Genomic DNA, 17634 nt, shown 5'->3' with positions numbered 1-17634 from the left:
CACCATTCACCCTGTACCACTGCTGCCAGCTCCCTGCTGCACCATTCACCCTGTACCACTGCTGTCAGCTCCCTGCTCCACCATTCACCCTGTACCACTGCTGTCAGCTTCCTGCTTCACCATTCACCCAGTACCACTGCTGTCACCTCCCTGCTCCACCATTCACCCTGTACCACTGCTGTCAGCTCCCTGCTTCACCATTCACCCTGTACCACTGCTGTCAGCTCCCTGCTCCACCATTCACCCTGTACCTCTGCTGTCACCTCCCTGCTCCACCATTCACCCTGTACCACTGCTGTCAACTCCCTGCTCCACCATTCACCCTGTACCACTGCTGTCAGCTTCCTGCTTCACCATTCACCCAGTACCACTGCTGTCACCTCCCTGCTCCACCATTCACCCTGTACCACTGCTGTCAGCTCCCTGCTCCACCATTCACCCTGTACCACTGCTGTCAGCTCCCTGCTCTACCATTCATCCTGTACCACTGCTGTCATCTCCCTGCTCCACCATTCACCCTGTACCACTGCTGTCATCTCCCTGCTCCACCATTCACCCTGTACCACTGCTGCCAGCTCCCTGCTGCACCATTCACCCTGTACCACTGCTGTCAGCTCCCTGCTCCACCATTCACCCTGTACCACTGCTGTCAGCTTCCTGCTTCACCATTCACCCTGTACCACTGCTGTCAGCTCCCTGCTCCACCATTCACCCTGTACCTCTGCTGTCAGCTTCCTGCTTCACCATTCACCCAGTACCACTGCTGTCACCTCCCTGCTCCACCATTCACCCTGTACCACTGCTATCAGCTCCCTGCTCCACCATTCACCCTGTACCACTGCTGTCAGCTCCCTGCTCCACCATTCACCCTGTACCTCTGCTGTCATCTCCCTGCTCCACCATTCACCCTGTACCACTGCTATCATCTCCCTGCTCCACCATTCACCCTGTACCACTGCTGTCAGCTCCCTGCTCCACCATTCACCCTGTACCACTGCTGTCAGCTTCCTGCTTCACCATTCACCCAGTACCACTGCTGTCACCTCCCTGCTCCACCATTCACCCTGTACCTCTGCTGTCACCTCCCTGCTCCACCATTCACCCTGTACCTCTGCTGTCAGCTCCCTGCTCCACCATTCACCCTGTACCACTGCTGTCAGCTCCCTGCTCCACCATTCACCCTGTACCACTGCTATCAGCACCCTGCTCCACCATTCACCCTGTACCTCTGCTGTCACCTCCCTGCTCCACCATTCATCCTGTACCTCTGCTGTCAGCTCCCTGCTCCACCATTCACCCTGTACCACTGCTGTCAGCTCCCTGCTCCACCATTCACCCTGTGCCTCTGCTGTCGGCTCCCTGCTCCACCATTCACCCTGTACCACTGCTGTCAGCTCCCTGCTCCACCATTCACCCTGTACCACTGCTGTCAGCTCCCTGCTCCACCATTCACCCTGTACCACTGCTGTCAGCTCCCTGCTGCACCATTCACCCTGTACCACTGCTGTCAGCTCCCTGCTCCACCATTCACCCTGTACCACTGCTGTCAGCTCCCTGCTCCACCATTCACCCTGTACCACTGCTGTCATCTCCCTGCTCCACCATTCACCCTGTACCACTGCTGTCAGCTCCCTTCTCCACCATTAACCCTGTACCACTGCTGTCAGCTCCCTGCTCCACCATTCACCCTGTACCACTGCTATCAGCTCCCTGCTCCACCATTCATCCTGTACCACTGCTGTCACCTCCCTTCTCCACCATTCACCCTGTACCACTGCTGTCAGCTCCCTGCTCCACCATTCACCCATTACCACTGCTGTCAGCTCTCTGCTCCACCATTCACCCTGTACCTCTGCTGTCAGCTCCCTGCTCCACCATTCACCCTGTACCACTGCTGTCAGCTCCCTGCTCCACCATTCACCCTGTACCACTGCTGTCAGCTCCCTGCTCCACCATTCACCCTGTACCTCTGCTGTCAGCTCCCTGCTCCACCATTCACCCTGTACCTCTGCTGTCAGTTCCCTTCTCCACCATTCACCCTGTACCACTGCTGTCAGCTCCCTGCTCCACCATTTACCCTGTACCACTGCTGTCAGCTCCCTGCTCCACCATTCACCCTGTGCCTCTGCTGTCGGCTCCCTGCTCCACCATTCACCCTGTACCACTGCTGTCAGCTCCCTGCTCCACCATTCACCCTGTACCACTGCTGTCAGCTCCCTGCTCCACCATTCACCCTGTACCACTGCTGTCAGCTCCCTGCTGCACCATTCACCCTGTACCACTGCTGTCAGCTCCCCGCTCCACCATTCACCCTGTACCACTGCTGTCAGCTCCCTGCTCCACCATTCACCCTGTACCACTGCTGTCAGCTCCCTGCTGCACCATTCACCCTGTACCACTGCTGTCAGCTCCCTGCTCCACCATTCACCCTGTACCACTGCTGTCAGCTCCCTGCTCCACCATTCACCCTGTACCACTGCTGTCAGCTCCCTGCTCCACCATTCACCCTGTACCACTGCTGTCAGCTCCCTGCTCCGCCATTCACCCTGTACCACTGCTATCAGCTCCCTGCTCCACCATTCACCCTGTACCACTGCTGTAAGCTCCCTGCTCCACCATTCACCCTGTACCACTGCTGTCAGCTCCCTGCTCCACCATTCACCCTGTACCACTGCTGTCAGCTCCCTGCACCACCATTCACCCTGTACCACTGCTGTCAGCTCCCTGCTCCACCATTCACCCTGTACCTCTGCTGTCAGCTCCCTTCTCCACCATTCACCCTGTACCTCTGCTATCAGCTCCCAGCTCCACCATTCACCCTGTAACACTGCTGTCAGCACTCTGCTCCACCATTCACCCTGTACCACTGCTGTCAGCTCCCTGCTCCACCATTCACCCTGTACCTCTGCTGTCAGCTCCCTGCTCCACCATTCACCCTGTACCTCTGCTGTCCGCTCCATGCTCCACCATTCACCCTGTACCACTGCTGTCAGCTCCCTTCTCCACCATTAACCCTGTACCACTGCTGTCAGCTCCCTGCTCCACCATTCACCCTGTACCACTGCTATCAGCTCCCTGCTCCACCATTCATCCTGTACCACTGCTGTCACCTCCCTTCTCCACCATTCACCCTGTACCACTGCTGTCAGCTCCCTGCTCCACCATTCACCCATTACCACTGCTGTCAGCTCTCTGCTCCACCATTCACCCTGTACCTCTGCTGTCAGCTCCCTGCTCCACCATTCACCCTGTACCACTGCTGTCAGCTCCCTGCTCCACCATTCACCCTGTACCACTGCTGTCAGCTCCCTGCTCCACCATTCACCCTGTACCTCTGCTGTCAGCTCCCTGCTCCACCATTCACCCTGTACCTCTGCTGTCAGTTCCCTTCTCCACCATTCACCCTGTACCACTGCTGTCAGCTCCCTGCTCCACCATTCCTCCTGTACCTCTGCTGTCAGCTCCCTGCTCCACCATTCCTCCTGTACCTCTGCTGTCAGCTCCCTGCTCCACCATTCACCCTGTACCTCTGCTGTCAGCTCCCTGCACCACCATTCACCCTGTACCTCTGCTGTCAGCTCCCTGCTCCACCATTCACCCTGTACCACTGCTGTCAGCTCCCTGCTCCACCATTCACCCTGTACCACTGCTGTCAGCTCCCTGCTCCACCATTCACCCTGTACCACTGCTGTCAGCTCCCTGCTCCACCATTCACCCTGTACCACTGCTGTCAGCTCCCTGCTCCACCATTCACCCTGTACCACAGCTGTCAGCTCCCTGCTCCACCATTCACCCTGTACCACTGCTGTCAGCTCCCTGCTCCACCATTCACCCTGTACCTCTGCTGTCACCTCCCTGCTCCACCATTCACCCTGTACCTCTGCTGTCAGCTCCCTGCTCCACCTTTCACCCTGCATCTCTGCTGTCAGCTCTCTGCTCCACCATTCACCCTGTACCTCTGCTGTCAGCACTTTGCTCCACCATTCACCCTGTACCACTGCTGTCAGCTCCCTGCTCCACCATTCACCCTGTAACTCTGCTGTCGGCTCCCTGCTCCACCATTCACCCTCTACCACTGCTGTCACCTCCCTGCTCCACCATTCACCCTGTACCACTGCTGTCAGCTCCCTGCTCCACCATTCACCATGTACCACTGCTGTCAGCTCCCTGCTCCACCATTCACCCTGTACCACTGCTGTCATCTCCCTGCTCCACCATTCACCCTGTACCTCTGCTGTCAGCTCCCTGCTCCACCTTTCACCCTGCATCTCTGCTGTCAGCTCCCTGCTCCACCATTCACCCTGTACCTCTGCTGTCAGCACTCTGCTCCACCATTCACCCTGTACCACTGCTGTCAGCTCCCTGCTCCACCATTCACCCTGTACCTCTGCTGTCAGCTCCCTGCTCCACCATTCCTCCTGTACCTCTGCTATCAGCTCCCTGCTCCACCATTCACCCTGTACCACTGCTGTCAGCTCCCTGCTCCACCATTCCTCCTGTATCACTGCTGTCAGCTCCCTGCTCCACCATTCACCCACCATTCACCCTGTACCTCTGCTGTCATCTCCCTGCTCCACCATTCACCCTGTACCTCTGCTGTCAGCTCCCTGCTCCACCATTCACCCTGTACCACTGCTATCAGCTCCCTGCTCCACCATTCACCCTGTACCACTGCTGTCAGCTCCCTGCTCCACCATTCACCCTGTACCACTGCTGTCAGATCCCTGCTCCACCATTCACCCTGTACCTCTGCTGTCAGCTCCCTGCTCCACCATTCACCCTGTACCTCTGCTGTCAGCTCCCTGCTCCACCATTCACCCTGTACCTCAGCTGTCAGCTCCCTGCTCCACCATTCACCCTGTACCACTGCTGTCAGCTCCCTGCTCCAACATTCACCCTGTAACTCTGCTGTCAGCTCCCTGCTCCACCATTCACCCTGTACCTCTTCTGTCAGCTCCCTGCTCCACCTTTCACCCTGCATCTCTGCTGTCAGCTCCCTGCTCCACCATTCACCCTGTACCTCTGCTGTCAGCACTCTGCTCCACCATTCACCCTGTACCACTGCTGTCAGCTCCCTGCTCCACCATTCACCCTGTAACTCTGCTGTCAGCTCCCTGCTCCACCATTCACCATGTACCACTGCTGTCAGCACCCTGCTCCACCATTCACCCTGTACCACTGCTGTCAGCTCCCTGCTCCACCATTCACCCTGTACCACTGCTGTCAGCTCCCTGCTCCACCAGTCACCCTGTACCACTGCTGTCAGCTCCCTGCTCCACCATTCACCCTGTACCACTGCTGTCAGCTCCCTGCTCCACCATTCACCCTGTACCACTGCTGTCAGCTCCCTGCTCCACCATTCACCCTGTACCACTGCTGTCAGCTCCCTGCTCCACCATTCATCCTGTACCACTGCTGTCAGCTCCCTGCTCCACAATTCACCCTGTACCACTGCTGTCAGCTCCCTGCTCCACCATTCACCCTGTACCACTGCTGTCAGCTCCATGCTCCACCATTCACCCTGTACCTCTGCTGTCAGCTCCCTGCTTCACCATTCACCCAGTACCACTGCTGTCAGCTCCCTGCTCCACCATTCACCCTGTACCACTGCTGTCAGCTCCCTGCTCCACCATTCACCCTGTACCACTGCTGTCAGCTCCCTGCTCCACCATTCACCCTGTACCACTGCTGTCAGCTTCCTGCTTCACCATTCACCCTGTACCACTGCTGTCAGCACTCTGCTCCACCATTCACCCTGTACCTCTGCTGTCAGCTCCCTGCTCCACCATTCACCCTGTACCTCTGCTGTCAGCTCCCTGCTCCACCATTCACCCTGTACCTCTGCTGTCAGCTCCCTGCTCCACCATTCACCCTGTACCACTGCTGTCAGCTCCATGCTCCACCATTCACCCTGTACCTCTGCTGTCAGCTCCCTGCTCCACCATTCACCCAGTACCACTGCTGTCAGCTCCCTGCTCCACCATTCACCCTGTACCACTGCTGTCAGCTCCCTGCTCCACCATTCACCCTGTACCACTGCTGTCAGCTCCCTGCTCCACCATTCACCCTGTACCACTGCTGTCAGCTCCCTGCTCCACCATTCACCCTGTACCACTGCTGTCAGCTTCCTGCTTCACCATTCACCCTGTACCACTGCTATCAGCTCCCTGCTCCATCATTCACCCTGTACCACTGCTGTCAGCTCCCTGCTCCACCATTCACCCTGTGCATCTGATTTAACCTTCTTACCTCTCTATAGCCTGGATAAGTTCTCTGCTTCCTGTGCTACTTTTCGGGAATCTGGGCTTGTAAAGTTCTGCTGCTTGTCTCCAGGACAGCCTGATCTCAGATTATACACAGAGCTGGAGCTGCACTCAATTTGAAGCGGGAAATGCGAAGTCTTTGTTGTGCACTATTTTTATCTCAATAAAGGGACACCATTTCGGATCGGCGCCATTTTTAATACGTCCATTTTATACTCCTTGGGGTACGTCAATGACCTACCCTAGGTTCATTTATCCCTACGAGAGGTGCTTGGAGGCGCAGCACGAGGGGAGGTCGGAGGCGCAGCACGAGGGGAGGTAGGAGGCGCAGCACGAGGGGAGGTAGGAGGCGCAGCACAAGGGGAGGTAGGAGGCGCAGCACGAGGGGAGGTAGGAGGCGCAGCACGAGGGGAGGTAGGAGGCGCAGCACGAGGGGAGGTCGGAGGCGCAGCACAAGGGGAGGTAGGAGGCGCAGCACGAGGGGAGGTAGGAGGCGCAGCACGAGGGGAGGTAGGAGGCGCAGCACGAGGGGAGGTCGGAGGCGCAGCACGAGGGGAGGTCGGAGGCGCAGCACGAGGGGAGGTCTGAGGCGCAGCACGAGGGGAGGTCTGAGGCGCAGCACGAGGGGAGGTCTGAGGCGCAGCACGAGGGGAGGTCTGAGGCGCAGCGCGAGGGGAGGTCGGAGGCGCAGCACGAGGGGAGGTCTGAGGCGCAGCACGAGGGAAGGTCGGAGGCGCAGCGCGAGGGGAGGTCGGAGGCGCAGCGCGAGGGGAGGTCGGAGGCGCAGCACGAGGGGAGCTCGGAGGCGCAGCACGAGGGGAACCTACTGATGGTTTCTCTTAGTAGACGATCATCTATGAGTAAAATCAATCTGCGTTGTACAGTAATTACTTTACTAATGAGAATGAGAAGAGCTGTAACTGTCATGTCTGGTGCCTCTGTGTAGACCTGGGACGTTTTACTGGGGCCACTTCCATCTGCTTCTTGGTTCCTTATAAATGGATCTAATCCTGTACAGTAAAGTGAGGTGTAGTCAGCGTTCTACGTGCCCGCCCTGTGCAGGAGAGGAGCAGGAGGTGGCCCCCCCCCCCCCATAGGCCGCACACTCTACAGCACGCTCTATCGTCTCCCGGTGTATGGCGCAGAATGGTGCCCCACATGTACTGTCGCCAAGTGGCCATTACCGTCTATGGGGAGGTATATGCGGCTGCATGTACGCCCCCCAGACAGCCGTGTGAATGAGCCCTTACCATTACAATCAGCCATTTGGAGGCAACCACAAATTTGAATATATTTTTAAATAACCTTAGACATCAGTATGTGCCCCACAGTAGCCAATAGTCACAGTGCCCCACAGTAGCCAATAGTCACAGTGCCCCCACAGTAGCCAATAGTCACAGTGCCCCCACAGTAGCCAATAGTCACAGTGCCCCCACAGTAGCCAATAGTCACAGTGCCTGCACAGTAGCCAATAGTCACAGTTTCCCCACAGTAGCCAATAGTCACAGTGCCCCACAGTACCCAATAGTCACAGTGCCCGCACAGTAGCCAATAGTCACAGTGCCCCACAGTAGCCAATAGTCACAGTGCCCGCACAGTAGCCGATAGTCACAGTGCCCGCACAGTAGCCAATAGTCACAGTGTCCCCACACTAGCCAATAGTCACAGGACCCCCACAGTAGCCGATAGTCACAGGACCCCCACAGTAGCCAATAGTCACAGTGCCCCCACAGTAGCCAATAGTCACAGGACCCCCACAGTAGCCAATAGTCATATTGCCCCCACACTAGCCAATAGTCACAGTGCCCCCACACTTGCCAATAGTCACAGTGCCCCCACGGTAGAAAATAGTCACAGTGCCCCCACAGTAGCCAATAGTCACAGTAAACCCACAGTAGCCAATAGTCACAGTGCCCCCACAGTAGCCAATAGTCACAGTGCCCCCACAGTAGCCAATAATCACAGTGCCCCACAGTAGCTAATAGTCACAGTGCCCACAAAGTAGCCAATAGTCACAGTGTCCCCAATAGTCACATTGCCCCCACAGTTGCCAAAAGTCACAGTGCCCCCAAAGCAGCAAAAGTCACAGTGCCCCCACAGCAGCAAAAGTCACAGTGCCCTACAGTAGCCAATAGTCACAGTGTCACCAATAGTCACATTGCCCCCACAGTTGCCAATAGTCACAGTGCCCCCACAGCAGCCAAAAGTCACAGTGCCCCCACAGCAGCCACAAGTCACAGTGCCCCCACAGCAGCCAAAAGTCACAGTGCCCCCACAGCAGCCAAAAGTCACAGTGCCCCAAAGCAGCCAAAAGTCACAGTGCCCCCACAGCAGCAAAAAGTCACAGTGCCCTACAGTAGCCAATAGTCACAGTGTCACCAATAGTCACATTGCCCCCACAGTTGCCAATAGTCACAGTGCCCCCACAGCAGCCAAAAGTCACAGTGCCCCCACAGCAGCCAAAAGTCACAGTGCCCCCACAGCAGCCAAAAGTCACAGTACCCCCACAGCAGCCAAAAGTCACAGTGCCCCCACAGCAGCCAAAAGTCACAGTGCCCCCACAGCAGCCAAAAGTCACGGTGCCCCACAGCAGCCAAAAGTCACAGTGCCCTACAGTAGCCAATAGTCACAGTGCCCCCTTTTAGTCAATGGTCACAGTGTCAACCTGTAGACAATAGTGTCAGTGTCACCAATAGTCACAGTGCCCCCACAGTAGCCAATAGTCACAGTGCCCCCACAGTAGCCAATAGTCACAGTGCCCCCACAGTAGCCAATAGTCACAGTGCCCCCAACAGTAGCCAAAGTCACAGTGCCCCCACAGTAGCCAATAGTCACAGTGCCCCACAGTAGCCAATAGTCACAGTGCCCCCACAGTAGCCAATAGTCACAGTGCCCCACAGCAGCCAAAAGTCACAGTGCCCCCACAGCAGCCAAACAGTCACAGTACCCCCACAGCACAAAAGTCACAGTGCCCCCACAGCAGCCAAAAGTCACAGTGCCCCAAAGCAGCCAAAAGTCACAGTGCCGTACAGTAGCCATAGTCACAGTGCCCCTTTTAGTCAATGGTCACAGTGTCAACTGTAGACAATAGTGTCAGTGTCACCAATAGTCACAGTGCCCCCACAGTAGCCAACAGTCACAGTGCCCCCACAGTAGCCAATAGTCACAGTGCCCCACAGTAGCCAATAGTCACAGTGCCCCACAGTAGCCAACCTCTCCATTCAACTCACCACTCACCATCTCTGGTATCTCGGGGTCATAGACTGTGAATGTAAGAGAGACCAGAGCGCTGTGCTCGGCATTGCAGTGAATGGACGCAGCTCTACCCATTAGTGAGAAAACGACTCCTGTCCATATCCTGTGTATAGGGGTAATAATAATATTTGGTACAACCCCTTTAAGGCGCATTGGACTGATGGTGATGTCCACATGACCGCCGCTTGCCCTGTGTGACGTTATGTTGTTACATTGTATCTGCGGATAAGCCCCTCCCCTTATGCCGGCGTCACTGCGGTTAATTGCTTCAGGGTGATTAATAATCCGGGTAAATCTCTTCTCTTAATTAACGCAGAGAAGTTTTCCATGGAAATTTCATGGAAGAACAAACACAAAGATTTCATTCTTCAAACCTGCGCAAGAAATTAACCCTTAGGGCGGAGGAGGGAGAAGCCGGTGCAGGGCCGCGGTGCAGGACGTCACCGGGCGGGGGGGGGGGGGGGGTGCGGATAGGAGGGGGGTGGGCTTTCTATTTGCCTTCTTTCATTTCTTTCTTTCCTTGCGTTTCTCTTAGGCTCGTGCCTAATTCCCCTGTGACCTGTGGACGACGAGTTATCACTGATTTGAACCCAAAAACATTCCAGTCTCCACCAGGCCCAAAAAAGGGTTTGTCCAAGGTTGAGCCAAAAGTTGCACAAAATTTTGGAGATTCGGTCAGACACTACACTATATATGACCAGGTGGTGGCGCCATGGAGGCTGCACCTATCTCCTGACTCCTCCCACTGTACTATGTGCAGGGGTCGTGTACTATGTGCAGGGAGTGTGTACTATGTGCAGGGAGTGTGTACTATGTGCAGGGGGGGGGGTGTACTATGTGCAGGGGGAGGTGTACTATGTGCAGGGGGGGGGGGTGTACTATGTGCAGGGTGTGTGTACTATGTGCAGGGGGTGTGTACTATGTGCAGGGGTCGTGTACTATGTGCAGGGAGTGTGTACTATGTGCAGGGAGTGTGTACTATGTGCAGGGGGGGGGTGTACTATGTGCAGGGGGAGGTGTACTATGTGCAGGGAGTGTGTACTATGTGCAGGGAGTGTGTACTATGTGCAGGGAGTGTGTACTATGTGCAGGGGGTGTGTACTATGTGCAGGGGGTGTGTACTATGTGCAGGGAGTGTGTACTATGTGCAGGGAGTGTGTACTATGTGCAGGGGGTGTATACTATGTGCAGGGGGGTGTGTACTATGTGCAGGGGGTGTACTATGTGCAGGGGTTGTGTACTATGTGCAGGGGGTGTTCTATGTGCAGGGGGTGTACTATGTGCAGTGTGTACTATGTGCAGTGTCCTGTGTACTATGTGCAGGGGGTGTACTATGTGCCGGGGGTGTGTACTATGTGCAGGGTCCTGTGTACTATGTGCAGGGGTCGTGTACTATGTGCAGGGGTCGTGTACTATGTGCAGGGGTGTGTACTATGTGCAGGGGATGTGTACTATGTGCAGGGGATGTAGTATGTGCAAGGGGGGTGTACTATGTGCAGGTGTGTACTATGTGCAGGGGGTGTGTACTATGTGCAGGGGGGTGTACTATGTGCAGGGGGTGTACTATGTGCAGGGGGGTGTACTATGTGCAGGGGGGTGTACTATGTGCAGGGTGTGTACTATGTGCAGAGTGTGTGGACTATGTGCAGGGTGTGTACTAAGTGCAGGGGGTGTATACTATGTGCAGGGGTGTGTACTATGTGCAGGGGGTGTACTATGTGCAGTGGGTGTACTATGTGCAGGGGATGTAGTATGTGCAAGGGGGGTGTACTATGTGCAGGGGTGTACTATGTGCAAGGGGTGTGTACTATGTGCAGGGGGTGTACTATGTGCAGGGGTGTACTATGTGCAGGGGGTGTGTACTATGTGCAGGGGGTGTGTACTATGTGCAGGGGGTGTACTATGTGCAGGGGGTGTACTATGTGCAGGGGGTGTACTATGTGCAGGGGTTGTGTACTATGTGCAGGGGGTGTGTACTATGTGCACTGGGTGTGTACTATGTGCAGAGGGTGTGTACTATGTGCAGAGGGTGTGTACTATGTGCAGGGGGTGTGTACTATGTGCAGGGGGTGTGTACTATGTGCAGGGGGTGTGCTATGTGCAGGGGGTGTGTACTATGTGCAGAGTGTGTGTTCTATGTGCAGGGGGTGTGTACTATGTGCAGGGGGTGTGTACTATGTGCAGAGTGTGTGTTCTATGTGCAGGGGGTGTGTACTATGTGCAGGGGGTGTACTATGTGCAGGGGGGGTGTACTATGTGCAGGGGGGTGTACTATGTGCAGAGGGTGTGTACTATGTGCAGGGGTTGTACTATGTGCAGTGGGTGTGTACTATGTGCAGTGTGTACTATGTGCAGGGGGTGTTCTATATGCAGTGTGTGTACTATGTGCAGGGGGTGTGTACTATGTGCAGTGTGTGTACTATGTGCAGGGGGTGTGTGCTATGTGCAGGGTGTACTATGTGCAGTGTGTGTACTATGTGCAGGGGTTGTACTATGTGCAGGGGGTGTGTACTATGTGCAGGGGGTGTGTACTATGTGCAGGGGGTGTGCTATGTGCAGGGGGGTGTGTACTATGTGCAGGGTGTGTGTGCTATGTGCAGGGGGATGTGTACTATGTGCAGGGGGGGTGTACTATGTGCAGGGGGTGTACTATGTGCAGGGGGTGTACTATGTGCAGGGGGTGTGTACTATGTGCAGGGGGTGTGTACTATGTGCAGAGTGTGTGTACTATGTGCAGGGGGTGTGTGCTATGTGCAGAGTGTGTGTTCTATGTGCAGGGGGTGTGTACTATGTGCAGGGGGTGTACTATGTGCAGGGGGTGTTCTATATGCAGTGTGTGTACTATGTGCAGGGGTTGTACTATGTGCAGGGGGTGTGTACTATGTGCAGTGTGTACTATGTGCAGGGGGTGTTCTATATGCAGGGGGTGTACTATGTGCAGTGTGTGTACTATGTGCAGGGGTTGTACTATGTGCAGGGGGTATGTACTATGTGCAGGGGGTGTGTACTATGTGCAGGGGGTGTGCTATGTGCAGGGGGTGTGTACTATGTGCAGGGGGTGTGTGCTATGTGCAGGGGGTGTGTACTATGTGCAGGGGGTGTGTACTATGTGCAGGGGGTGTGCTATGTGCAGGGGGTGTGTACTATGTGCAGGGTGTGTGTACTATGTGCAGGGGGTGTGTACTATGTGCAGGGGGTGTGCTATGTGCAGGGTGTGTGTACTATGTGCAGGGTGTGTGTTCTATGTGCAGGGGGTGTGTACTATGTGCAGGGGGATGTGTACTATGTGCAGGGGGGGTGTACTATGTGCAGGGGGTGTGTACTATGTGCAGGGGGTGTGTACTATGTGCAGGGGGTGTGTACTATGTGCAGGGGGTGTGTACTATGTGCAGGGGGTGTGTACTATGTGCAGGGGGTGTACACAGGGCCGGCGCCAGCATTAGGAATACCTGGACAAGTGCCGGGGCCCACAGCTGCTGGGGGGCCCACATAAGGATGTAAGGAGGAGGAGCGGGGGGAGGAGGGGGGTAGGTGAACATCTTCCTCTCAGTGACATCACAGTCCCCTTGGTCAGTCACTTTGACTCTCGATTATCATCTGCATAGAACGTCCAAGTTCCTTCTGCTGAGTATCAGGATTGCATAAACACAGGATCTTGCGGAGGGTTTTATGGATTTTGGGTTTTCTAGAAGGTGATGGAGCAGTCCCGATGCTCTATGATAAGTGTCCTGGGGGTCCCTGGGCCTCCACCAGCCACAGCTGCCTTCCTGCAGTTTGCGGCTCTGCGTCCTGGTTCGTCTTCAGGATGTGATTTCTCCTTTGCATCTTTTATTTGGTACTTTGCTTCATTCTGTACTTACACAAATGTGGTGCAGAACAGAAATAAAAGTGGCACAAACTAGGACTGAGCCAAACCACGTCCAGTAGGTGCATAATCTTCAGTGTGGGACAAGATGCAGCCGCGACACAAAAGTGGCACAAACACTTGATAAATACATGTGCCACGTCCAGACTGGTGCAGACACAATGATATATCTGGGCCATAGAGATCCTGAATACCATCGCAGGACATGCATCATGAGGATGATGAAACCAATGTGCCAACTTCTGCAATGTGGAGACTGATAGTAGGGCAGCTGTGAGGGCTCATGGGAGGATGATATGAGGGGCGATGACCATGTACTAGACCCAACACGGCTCAAAGCCAATGATAGGAGGAGGTGGTGGTCACAAAGCCCTAGGTAGCCAGCAGAAGGTGTGGAAGGGTGGGAAGGTGCAGCCCATAGCCATAATGTCACCTGTTACCACCGCAGTGCCCAGTGCTGAGCGCACAAAGGTCCAGCCCAGAGGATCTCCATGACGTGCAGAGGACAATACACGTCTCATGGAGTCCATGGAGCGAGCAGCAATCCGAGCACCAAATCTATGACCAGGCCCTGGCAAACAGAACATGAGCTGCAGTGGGTGACGCCATGGAAACACCTACCTCTGCGGCTTCACCCATCTCAACCACAAGCCTCAGTCCTAGCCGGGAGAGTTACAATATTGTTGGCCTAAGCTAATATCCAGGACAGCTGTATCAGCGTTATGGCGGCAGATGTCCCACAATATGTGCACTGCACAATGCTACGGCTCCCAAGGTGCACATCACAACTGACACGTGGACCGGTTACTACGGGCAGGGACATCTCCTTAATTGCCCACTGATGTAGTGGCGGCTGTTCCCGAGGCAGGAACCACTGTGGGGCATATACTTCCACCACACAGGATTGCAGGACATCACTCCTCGCCTCTGGTTTCCTCATCCTCATAATCTGCTTTCTCTTCTTCCGCCTCCTCATCCAGTCACTGGCACCACTGCTACTGGTACCGGTACCATGGGAAAAGGCAGCGGCCATGCTGAAGACCACACACCACCCAGAGTAAGGACAACTTTCCTTCCAACCCCAAGAGCAGCTCCTGGATCCACTGAGACTATTTACAGAAACAAACTGTTTAAAAAATAGAAACTTTATAGAAAAACCTAAACTTTTTGGAAAAAAAACTTTTTTGAGAAGCTTCAGTGAGAGGAAGATCCATATTTTTTTCCATTGCATCTTTCATGGCATTGAGTGGAGGGGCCTGGGTTTTTCCTTAGCCACCATTGTCCACCCTGATGAATCTATGGTTTAAAGATAAAATAATATCCTCAATTCCACCAGTGGAGCTTATTATAGAAAATGTGGTGGACTTGCCATGAGACTGAGGGCTCACTGGCAGCACGAGGCAGAGGAGCAGGAAGTCACTAATGCATCAAGAACATCAGTAAGGACGAGCGCCGTATGAGGATACAGATAATAGTAGTCACTGGTCCTGTACTATAGCAGCATATCACTATACACATGCAGTACTTCAGACTGCCCTGAAAAGGGCAATTATCAATTACCTCTGACTGACCCCATCTCCAGTAGCATAATCTCTCCTACCTCTGTCCATATGAGGATATAGATGTAATTAATAATGGAAATGCACTTGGAATAAACAGCTCCAGTGAACATGGACACTGCAATTAAGAAATACACTGATGTCGTTAAGGGTTTCCTGAAAATAGTAGTAAGATTGTTACTGCAATGTAGTACTGTATGATTCTAGAACTGCAAATAGTTCTAACACTGACCCTGCACATTAGTAGCCTAATTCAGTTCTTCAAAGTGCCCTAAAAAGGGCAATTATTACACATTTCCACATCTTCCTAATCATAGCATCATATTCCTAAATGCCCTGAAAAGGCCTATGAACAGCAGCAACCTCTCCCTAGCTCTGTCTCCTGTGGTTTCTGGACATGGAACCCTGCAGCTGAATAACATTGGGGTACTGGGCGCTAAACCCATCATGTTAGATATGAGCCCATACTTTGCAGTTTGGATCTATTCATCACTACATACAATGCTTCCTCTTGTCTGAATACACTTCATTATAACCTCAACTCCATGAGGTGGAAAACTTTGGGGCGCGACCCAGGGACCTGATGAATGAACCCAGTCCTTCTTCTTATGGAGGAAGATTTCTAGAAAACAACTTTAACTTCTCAGGAAATTGTAAGGAGCATCAAATCTGATGTCAAAGACTTTCAGGGGGAAAGGTACAACAAATATTCAGGGGGGGGGGGGGGTGAACAGCTGCTGCCCCACCAGTGGTCAATGGATTACTGTATCCTAACGGTGGCCAGTGGGTGAGTGGGTCCTTCTGGTGGTCAGTTCATCCTGCCGCTGGGACCCTAATCCTGTGTCACCTTTGGAGGTGCAGTGATAACATTTCCTACATAATTCTCTGTTGCTTTTCATTCTTCTAGAACATTCCAGATGGAATTCCTGGCCGGAGCGGATCAACATAATCCGGGGTCTCCAGTGGCCGTGGCGGCTGCTGTGGATGAGGGTTTGGATGAGAAGGTTATGACTGGATATATATTTCCCTGCTGATGAGGTGCAGACAGGCGATGTGTACCCCCATACTCTGCCCCGGTCACAGGAGATGTTTTAGGGTAGGGAATATTTTTATACATTCTTGCCCTTTTCCGGAGAACAGAAAAAGAAGAGCAGAGAGAAGAGAAGAGGAAGGGGAAAAGAGGAGGAGAAAGTAAAAATCAGAGAAGAAGAGATGAGAAGATGAGAGAGAAATGCAGTAAGCAGAGATCAAAGGAGAGAGCAGGAGACAGAGCAGAGGAGGGAGCAGGAGACAGAGCAGAGGACAGTGCAGGAGACAGAGCAGAGGAGAGAGCAGGAGACAGAGCAGAGGAGAGAGCATGATACAGAGCAGAGGAGAGAGCAGGAGACAGAGCAGAGGAGAGAGCAGGAGACAGAGCAGAGGAGAGAGCATGATACAGAGCAGAGGAGAGAGCAGGAGACAGAGCAGAGGAGAGAGCAGGATACAGAGCAGAGGAGAGAGCAGGAGGCAGAGCAGAGGACAGTGCAGGAGACAGAGGAGAGAGCAGGAGACAGAGCAGAGGAGAGAGCAGCAGACAGAGCAGAGGACAGTGCAGGAGACACAGCAGAGGAGAGAGCAGAGGACAGTGCAGGAGGCAGAGGAGAGAGCAGGAGACAGAGCAGAGGACAGTGCAGGAGACAGAGCAGAGGAGAGAGCAGCAGACAGAGCAGAGGACAGTGCAGGAGACAGAGCAGAGGAGAGAGCAGCAGACAGAGCAGAGGAGAGAGCAGAGGACAGTGCAGGAGGCAGAGGAGAGAGCAGGAGACAGAGCAGAGGACAGTTCAGGAGACAGAGCAGAGGTGAGAGCAGGAGACAGAGGAGAGAGCAGGATACAGAGCAGAGGAGAGAGCAGGAGACAGAGCAGAAGAGAGAGCAGCAGACAGAGCAGATGAAGGAGCAGGAGACAGAGCAGAGAACAGTGCAGGAGACAGAGCAGAGGAGAGAGCAAGAGACAGAGCAGAGGAGAGAGCAGCAGACAGAGCAGAGGAGGGAGCAGGAGACAGAGCAGAGGACAGTGCAGGAGACAGAGCAGAGGAGGGAGCAGGAGACAGAGCAGAGGAGAGAGCAGGAGACAGAGCAGAGGAGGGAGCAGGAGACAGAGCAGAGGACAGTGCATGATACAGAGCAGAGGAGAGAGCAGGAGACAGAGCAGAGGAGAGAGCAGGAGACAGAGCAGAGGAGGGAGCAGGAGACAGAGCAGAGGACAGTGCATGATACAGAGCAGAGGAGAGAGCAGGAGACAGAGCAGAGGAGAGAGCAGGATACAGAGCAGAGGAGAGAGCAGGAGGCAGAGCAGAGGACAGTGCAGGAGACAGAGGAGAGAGCAGGAGACAGAGCAGAGGAGAGAGCAGCAGACAGAGCAGAGGACAGTGCAGGAGACACAGCAGAGGAGAGAGCAGAGGACAGTGCAGGAGGCAGAGGAGAGAGCAGGAGACAGAGCAGAGGACAGTGCAGGAGACAGAGCAGAGGAGAGAGCAGCAGACAGAGCAGAGGACAGTGCAGGAGACAGAACAGAGGAGAGAGCAGCAGACAGAGCAGAGGAGAGAGCAGAGGACAGTGCAGGAGGCAGAGGAGAGAGCAGGAGACAGAGCAGAGGACAGTTCAGGGGACAGAGCAGAGGTGAGAGCAGGAGACAGAGCAGAGGAGAGAGCAG

The sequence above is a fragment of the Engystomops pustulosus genome, chromosome 3, assembly GCF_040894005.1.
Source record: "Engystomops pustulosus chromosome 3, aEngPut4.maternal, whole genome shotgun sequence".
NCBI classification, from domain to species: domain Eukaryota; kingdom Metazoa; phylum Chordata; class Amphibia; order Anura; family Leptodactylidae; genus Engystomops; species Engystomops pustulosus.
Note: the sequence above shows the minus strand (reverse complement) of the source record.